The 8,026-nt window shown below is 48.9% G+C and overlaps 1 long non-coding RNA gene across 1 annotated transcript; it reads right to left on the bottom strand.

The window, feature by feature from the left end:
• Positions 1–1,069: 1,069 nt before the first annotated feature.
• Positions 1,070–6,437, bottom strand: LOC141974967 (uncharacterized). Its single transcript, XR_012635830.1, has 2 exons — positions 6,005–6,437; positions 1,070–3,086 (listed from the first exon to the last, which is right to left on the bottom strand). It is a non-coding gene; the product is annotated as an uncharacterized LOC141974967 (long non-coding RNA).
• Between the last annotated feature and the right edge of the window lie 1,589 nt (positions 6,438–8,026).

The raw sequence follows: 8,026 nt of genomic DNA on the forward strand, positions 1-8,026 counted from the left end.
AGTTTCTTGGCTCACAATTCCAAGCCTCTTTCTATCCAGCAGTCTACCCAAAAGCTCTCTCTCTCTCTCATCCCCATCCCCCTGCATTTGCATTCAGACCCCAGTGAAAGCCCCTTCCCCTGAATGGCTCAACTCCTATTCCAGCTTTACTTGATGGTGGATTCTATTAAGTCAGCCATCTATTCTACAAAAGACCTTGATTGTTTTTACATTGATCCTGAAGAAAGGACAACTAGTATGCCCACCAGCTTCAATAAGGCTTCCCCTTTCCCCAGCATAACTCCTTGTTTTCATGTTGTTTTTATAAATCTGTATCTTGTACACTTCCACAAAACCTACAGCATTCTTTTATTTTTACTAACCTGAATCAGGATATTGAATGCATACTTTCAGTTACAGCAATGTAAATCTGTGTGTAAGCAGAGTCAGGATGAGCTCCACCCTGACATCTGGTGGGGAGTTGTGGCAAGTTGTGGAAAAGAACGTCAAGGGCTGATCTCATTTATGTTGCCGGCACCCAGTGCCGAGAGGCTAAACAACAGCTGAGGTTGATTCGCTACCCGGTGTGCTACACCCAATAATCACAACGGGGTGGAGAAGCAGAAAAGTTTATTTGCAGCTGCAAAAAGGTACAGGGAGAATAGAATCTCAAATCCTGCACACAGAGCAGGAAGTTACACAGGCTTTTATACATTTTTTTTATCATATTTATTTAATAGCAAGCTGTCCTAAGTATCCATATAGCCAGCCAATCCAGTTCCCAGCTAGTTTTTTTTGTTTTTTGCATTATTTGTTAAACTATACATAAAGCTGCTTTATTTAGCATTGTTTTTATATATTTGCCTTGTTTGGCCTTGCTTAGTTTCAGGCAGTCTGACTCTGCAACATATTGTTGCAGATTCTTAGCATAACTGCTGTGAGTGCCTCCAGGCCGGGGGGCCAAGGACACTTGGGCCTAGTACGCAGAGCTGCTGCGAGTGCCTCCAGGCGGGGGGGGGGGGCGGGGGCAAGGACACTTGGGCCTAGTGTGAGGGGGCTTTATTGACTCTCGTGTCTTCCATCCCCTCGAGTTACCTAGTGGCCATGCCCCAGTGTCCCCAACAACTCTTTCCTTTGAGAACACTTAACAACCTTGGCTTTGAGTTTTTTTACTTGGGCTACTTATTTTTTTATAATAGGACTTTGCATAAGCACTTTGTGATAGCCCTGAAGAGAATGACTTATTAACTTTTGCAAAAGGGCCCTAACACATGATACTGCACAGCATAATGCCAGTAATACAAGCAATACAGGAAAGAGAAGTTTTAATAGCAGGCTAAATAAACCACCAAGCCAAGACGACAAACCCCAGCCTGAAAACAAGGTTTGCAACCAATCGCTCTTTGGGGCAGTATAGGCAACCTGTGCTCCGGCTCGGGCATGGGCCTTAGCCTGTACCACTTTTTTACAGATTTTATAATTGCTATTATTTATATATATATAACATTGGGGACCGACGAGGGCACAAACCCCTCCTTGGGATGCCAAGAGATAGTCCAAAGCCAGCCTATTTTGGAGGGAAAATGTCCTGAGCTGCTGTACCTTTTTATTTAATGTTTTTATTGTTGATTTTAAATTACTAATTGAGTTTTTTAACTTTAAGGCCATTTTTAAAGTACCATTTGCAGCCTTACAGTATAGCGGCCTATGCATGCCATGGCTGGCCCGGTAAACAGTGGCGCTATTCCCAGTACAGAGCACCCTTCCAGCTTCTCAGTTGTGAGGGAATTTTTTATATTGCCCTTTAATGCTGTAGTCAGTCGCCGCAGGGTTTTTTTTGTGACTCAACACACGTGTCTTGGACATTTTTAATTTTTTTTTTTTTTGGGCAGTGTGGCAGTTCTTGACAGATGAGGAACTCCATGAGCTATATAACAGCTACCTGTCCAGTTGGCTGGCAGCACCTTGTAAGCCTTCGGCCACATACAAAATAGTGACCCTGTAGGGCCCAGTAAGGACTGTTTCTTAAGGGGATTCCTGGGATATTTAAAGCTGCTTTGGCTGCTTTTCCAAATAGTTCATATGCCCCTAAGGGGGCACCCCATCCTTCTGATTGGGTACAAGTGGGGGCGTTTTTAATTGTGCCATATAAATTATACTCACCATAGGGACTACTACAAACCCACCATTGGCTTGCTACGTTGGAGATATTAACTTGATGGCAAGTTATATTTTTAAACTTTTTTTTTGTGGTAAGATTATTTGTAAGAATTTTTTTAAAAGGGAGGAACCATTTCACCCGCACTGTTGGCCTCCCCTTTTGGTCTTTACCCAATACCCCTCAGTCCACTGTGTAATAACACAGGAGCTTTTTCCCGCAGGACGCCCATAGTGATCAGATTGGTTTCGGGTAAAACATAACGCTCCCTCAGTGAGTACTATAACTGAATACTCCTGGTCCTGATAGGTGGCTTGCTGTAAAGAGGTCTTATTCCAGAACGGCGAGTCCGTTCTTTCCTGCTCTTTGGCGGCGGCTAATTCTGCTAGGGTCAAGGGCAGCATGTCAAGGGGCATTCCCGTTTTGCGGGACAGTGGAGTCGGAGCACATACCCAGCAATCAGTCTGGTGTGTTAAAGTAGCAACATGGTGCGCAAGCGAAACAAAGGAGTTATGCTCCCGATATGCACAGTTTGGAAATAGCAATACAGAGAATAACCATGTTATCCAATTAATTATTACCAGAGTTTTTTTAACCCAGGGTCTCCAGTACCTGGGTGGACCCATTTTAGCGTTAAGATGCTCGCTATTTGTGTCTTTTAAACAGTAGCTTTAGCCCGAGATCGTCACTAGATGAGGAGTCAGCAGGTTGGACGGGCCACTGTTCTGCTGATGAGGGGGTGGGTACTGCCTTCAGACGAGAGTAAGGGATTCAGTTCTTGTGTCCCTCGATCTTTGCCGCTGTATGGGAGACCAGCAGGACGGTATAGGGTCCTTTCCACTTTTCCTGGAGAGGCTCGTCTTTCCAGGTACGAACAAGCACGGAGTTACCGGGCTGTAAGAAGTGGACGGGAGAGTCCAAGGGGAGAGGCTGGGAATCCTTGGTATACCTGTGAAGAGGCAAGAGAACAGCAGACAGGGAACACATATACTGTGACAAAAAACCATTACCCAACTCCCATTCCCCTGACAGAACCGGGGTGCCATTCATAGGCCATGCCCTTTTAAACATAATTTTAAAGGGACTAAGCCCTAATTTACCCTTTGGGAGAACGCGGATACGAAGTAGGACGAGGGTCAAAGCATCAGGCTATCGCAGTGAGGCTTTTTGGCACACTTTTGAGAGATGCCGTTTAAGGGTCTCATTGGTACGCTCCACTACCCCACTGGCTTGCGGTCTCCAGGGCGTATGGAGTTTCCAGGGGATCTGTAAGGCATGTGAGAGGCTTTGAATGATTTTTGACGTGAAGTGTGTCCCGTTGTCAGATTCCATCCACAGGGGGAGTCCAAAGCGAGGAATGATCTCCTTAACAAACTTGAGGGCCACTGTTTTGGCAGTGCAATTACGGCATGGGAAGGCTTTTGGCCATCCGCTGAACCGATTCACTATGACAAGGAGATATTTGAACCCTTGGGACTGGGGAAACTCAGTAAAGTCTATTTGCCACACTTGTCCGGGGCCCAGAGTGCGTTCTAGGGCAGCTGGTGGCACAGGATGTCCCGGTCGGGGGTTATTCTTTTGGCAGACTAAGCAGTCCGCTTGTACCTGGGCAGCCAGGGGTCGGAGTCCGGAAGTGATAAAGTATTTTCCCATTAGCTGGATAAGTGCTTCCCTGCCAGCATGAGTGGTTTGATGTAGTTTCTGCAGCACCGGCTGGATCAGGCCCTTTGGTAAGAGGAGCTTCCCTTCCGGGGAATGGAGCCATCCCTCCTTTTCCCGGAGACCGAGTTTGTCAGTTAGCTGTCTTTCCTCCCCAGAGTACTGAGGGGTTGGAAGCTCCCCTACTGATGGGATAAGGGCATGCATATGGGCGTTTTCAGTCTGAGGGGATGGCAGGGTGGCAGCATGCTTAGCCTCTCTAGCTGCCCGGGCGTTACCTCTGGCCACATTTTGATTTTCCCTTTGATGGGCTTTACAGTGTACCACCGCCACTTCCAAGGGAAGTTGTACGGCTTCTAGGAGCCGGAGGATTTGGGGCCCGTACTTGACTGGGGAGCCTTGGGCTGTCAGCATTCCCCTTTGCTTCCATAGACCAGCATGAGCATGCAGCACACCAAAAGCATACTTTGAATCAGTAAAAATGTTGACCCTCTTTCCTTTTGACAGTTCAAGTGCCCGGGTCAGGGCTATTAGTTTGGCAACCTGGGCAGAGGTCCCAGCAGGCAAACCTTCAGCTTCCACAGTGTCATGGAGGGTCACAACAGCATAACCCACCCTCCTTTGCCCATCTATTACAGTACTGCTACCATCAGTGTACCACTCATAATCTGCATTTGGGAGGGGTACATACTTTAAATCCGGACAGCTGGAGTACTGGGCATCTATGATCTCTAAACAGTCATGTTTCTGTTCCTCTCTTTCTGGCAAGAGAGTGGCTGGGTTAAGGGAGGGGCAAGGCTGTAAGGTGATTTCAGAGTTCTCTAACAGCTTAGCCTGGTACCGAGCAATCCGAGCCTGGGTGAGCCAAAGCCCTCCCTTTGCATCCAATAAGGCTCGGACCATATGGGGAGTATACATTTGCATAACTCCTCCCAATGTTAGCTTCTCGGCTTCCTCAAGCACTAGGGCAGTAGCTGCGACCGCCCGTAAACATGCCGGCCAACCCTTTGCAACCTGATCCAGTTGCTTAGAAAAATAAGCCACGGGACGTCTCAACGCTCCTAACAGCTGTGTGAGCATTCCTAGGGCCACCCCCTTTCGTTCGTGTACATACAACTGAAAGGGCTTAGAGAGATCCGGCAGGCCCAGAGCCAGGGCTTCCATCAATTTTCTTTTCAGGATTTTAAATGCCCTGTCAGCCTCTGGGGTCCAATAGAAGGGGTCATGATCTGCTCCTTTTACACAGTCGTACAGGGGTTTAGCCCACAGTCCAAACTCTGGGATCCATATCCTGCAAAAGCCTGCCATACCCAGAAATGCCCTGAGCCGCTTACGATTACTTAGGGTAGGAACTTGACAGATAGCTTCCTTTTTTTTTTTTTCCCGCTTGAACGCTGATGCTCCCCTTGCCTTAGCTGTAACCTGATTCCTTTACCTCAGACAACAGAGTTCTTAGGAGGATATTACAGTTGTCTCAATCCGGCTTGTGACTACTGAGGCACCCCTCAAAGACTGAAATAAACCTGCTTGGGTTCGTGGAGAATTCCCCAGCCTGTGTTTTAAAAGCTGCTAAGTCTATTGGATTGAATGGCACATGGATGTAAACTTGCATAGTGGTAGCCTGACGTCCCTCTGCCCCTGGGCAAGCCACAACAGTCTCGGTAATCAAAAGATAGAGTCCCACCGAGGGAGCAATCTCTGTAACCCGAGGCCTCCTACCCTTAAGGTGGGGGTGTGGGGGCCGAAGGGGACACCGGCTCTGCCATTACAGTCGGGGTGGGGGTCTGGGAACTAACATTAGCTACTACCAAACCAGTCGGAGTCAAATTACAGTGCTGTAAAATTACAACTCTGTTCTATTTTTTAAAGCCATAAACACTTGTGCAGACAAATATTCATTCCATTTACCCATTCACTGACAAAACAAAACTAATTGGAGAATCGTGTTGTAATTAATTGACCCTCCTGGTGGCCACCACTTCTGGTCCTCTAGTTGATATTGAGGCCAATCAACTGTACAGAATTGTTTTAATTGGTTTTTAGTTATCGGATCCGCACCAAATACCTTCCAGTTTGCTAGAATGCATTCTAGGGGCGTACACCGTGCCCTAACCCCCGAGCTCTGTCCCTGTCCCATACCTACAGGGTAACTCTGGGCGTCCCCAGGTTCCAACAGAGCATACAATCCGGATTTCAAAAGGTTCCTACCTTATCCAAGGGACCGGTTCCTCACAGTCGTCCACAGCTGCTTCTTTACTATATGAGTGCGTTGCACCGTTGTGCCCTCCGGGGTCGATCAAATCGCGTCTCCTCCGAGGCCCCCGATGAACTCACCGGTGCACGCTGGGCATCGGTTCTCGTCTCAATCCTTGATCTCCAGGAGGGGTCCGGGCAAGGCTAAGTAGCAGCCTCGTCGCCCACCCAGGGAAGCCAAAAGCTGTTGCTGGCACCCAGTGCTGAGAGGCTAAACAACAGCTGGGGTTGGTTCGCTACCTGGTGTGCTACACCCAATAATCACAACGGGGTGGAGAAGCAGAAAAGTTTATTTGCAGCTGCAAAAAGGTACAGGGAGAATAGAATCTCAAATCCTGCACACAGAGCAGGAAGTTACACAGGCTTTTATACATTCTTTTTTTAGCATATTTATTTAATAGCAAGCTGCCCTAAGTATCCATATAGCCAGCCAATCCAGTTCCCAGCTAGTTCCCTTGTTCTCTGTATCATAAAGCTGCTTTATTTAGCGTTTTTTTAATATATTTGCCCTGTTTGGCCTTGTTTAGTTTCAGGCAGTCTGACTCTGCAACATATTGTTGCAGATCCTCAGCGTAACTGCTGCGAGTGCCTCCAGGCGGGGGGGCCAAGGACACTTGGGCCTAGTACACAGAGCTGCTGCGAGTGCCTCCAGGCCGGGGGGGGCCAAGGACACCTGGGCCTAGTGCGAGGGGGCTTCATCGACACTCGTGGTCTTCCATCCCCTCGAGATACCTAGTGGCCATGCCCCAGTGTCCCCAGTGTCCCCACTGAACTCCCACATCTGAACTCCCAGCCAGAGCCCGTACGTGCTCCACCACTAGAGGCCCTGATGCAGCAAGCCACCCCTATAGAGCAAAACAAAACTACTTCCCACATGGCATTAGGATAGCAAACGATAAAAGAGAAAGATAAGAACTTGCTATAACAGGGGTTCTCAAACTTCATTGCACCACGACCCCCTTCTGACAACAAAAATTACTACGCGACCCCAGGAGGGAGAACCAAACCTGAGCCCGCCCAAGCCCTAGCTCCCCCGGGCCAGAAGGGGCCAAAGTCAAAACCCAAGGGCTTCAGGCCCAGGCAGGGGGTGGGGGGAGCTGTAACCTGATCCCAGGGCTGAAGCCCAAGTCTCAGCCCTGCTGCCCAGGGCTCAGGCTTGGGCTTCAGCCCTGGGCCCAGGCAAGTCTAACTCCAGCCCTGGCGACCCTATTAAAAAGGGATCCCGACCCATAGTTTGAGGATCGCTGTGCAGTAACATGCACTGATTATTGGTGATACTTGGTTTCCTCACAAAAACATGCACAAGGTTACATGGAACTCACCAGATGGTTAAACCACAAACCAGACTGAGCACATGTCAGGAGACCGGGTTGTAGGCGGTCAGGCATAGTGGTCAGAGTGGGAGTCATGCCTAGTGGTGAGTGTCCAAATGCCAAAAGCAGGGATTGAGACAGGGCCAAAACCAAGAAGCAGGTCCAAAGATTAGAACTAGAGTCAGAATCCAAATGCCAGAGCCAAGAATCAAGTAGGGTGACCAGACAGCAAATGTGAACAATTGGGATGGGGGTGGGGGGTAATAGGAACCTATATAAGAAAAAGACCCCCAGATCAGGACTGTTCCTATCAAATCGGGATATCTGGTCACTCTAGAATCAAGAGAGAGTCGGAGTCAGGAATCAGAGCCAAGGGTCAGAACCGGATCACCGGGGGCAGGGAAGAAGGGAGCAGGGCTGGTTCTGAGGCAGGAGCAAGGCTGGGTGTAGGACAGGATCTGGGCTGAAGCTGTGGAGGAGCAGAGCAAAAGCAGGGCTTGGCAAGAGCTGAGCACAGGGAGGCAGAGAATCACTGAGCACCCAGCGAGCGACTGCTGCTGCTGAGTTGAAGAACCAGACAGCTAACTTCTTCAGCCAATCTGGCAGGGTGGTCCAAGCAGGACAGTGTCGGAGGATGGTGCCGTGGGGAAGGCGAGCAGAGCTT

The sequence above is a fragment of the Natator depressus genome, chromosome 20, assembly GCF_965152275.1.
Source record: "Natator depressus isolate rNatDep1 chromosome 20, rNatDep2.hap1, whole genome shotgun sequence".
In the NCBI taxonomy this organism is placed as follows: domain Eukaryota; kingdom Metazoa; phylum Chordata; order Testudines; family Cheloniidae; genus Natator; species Natator depressus.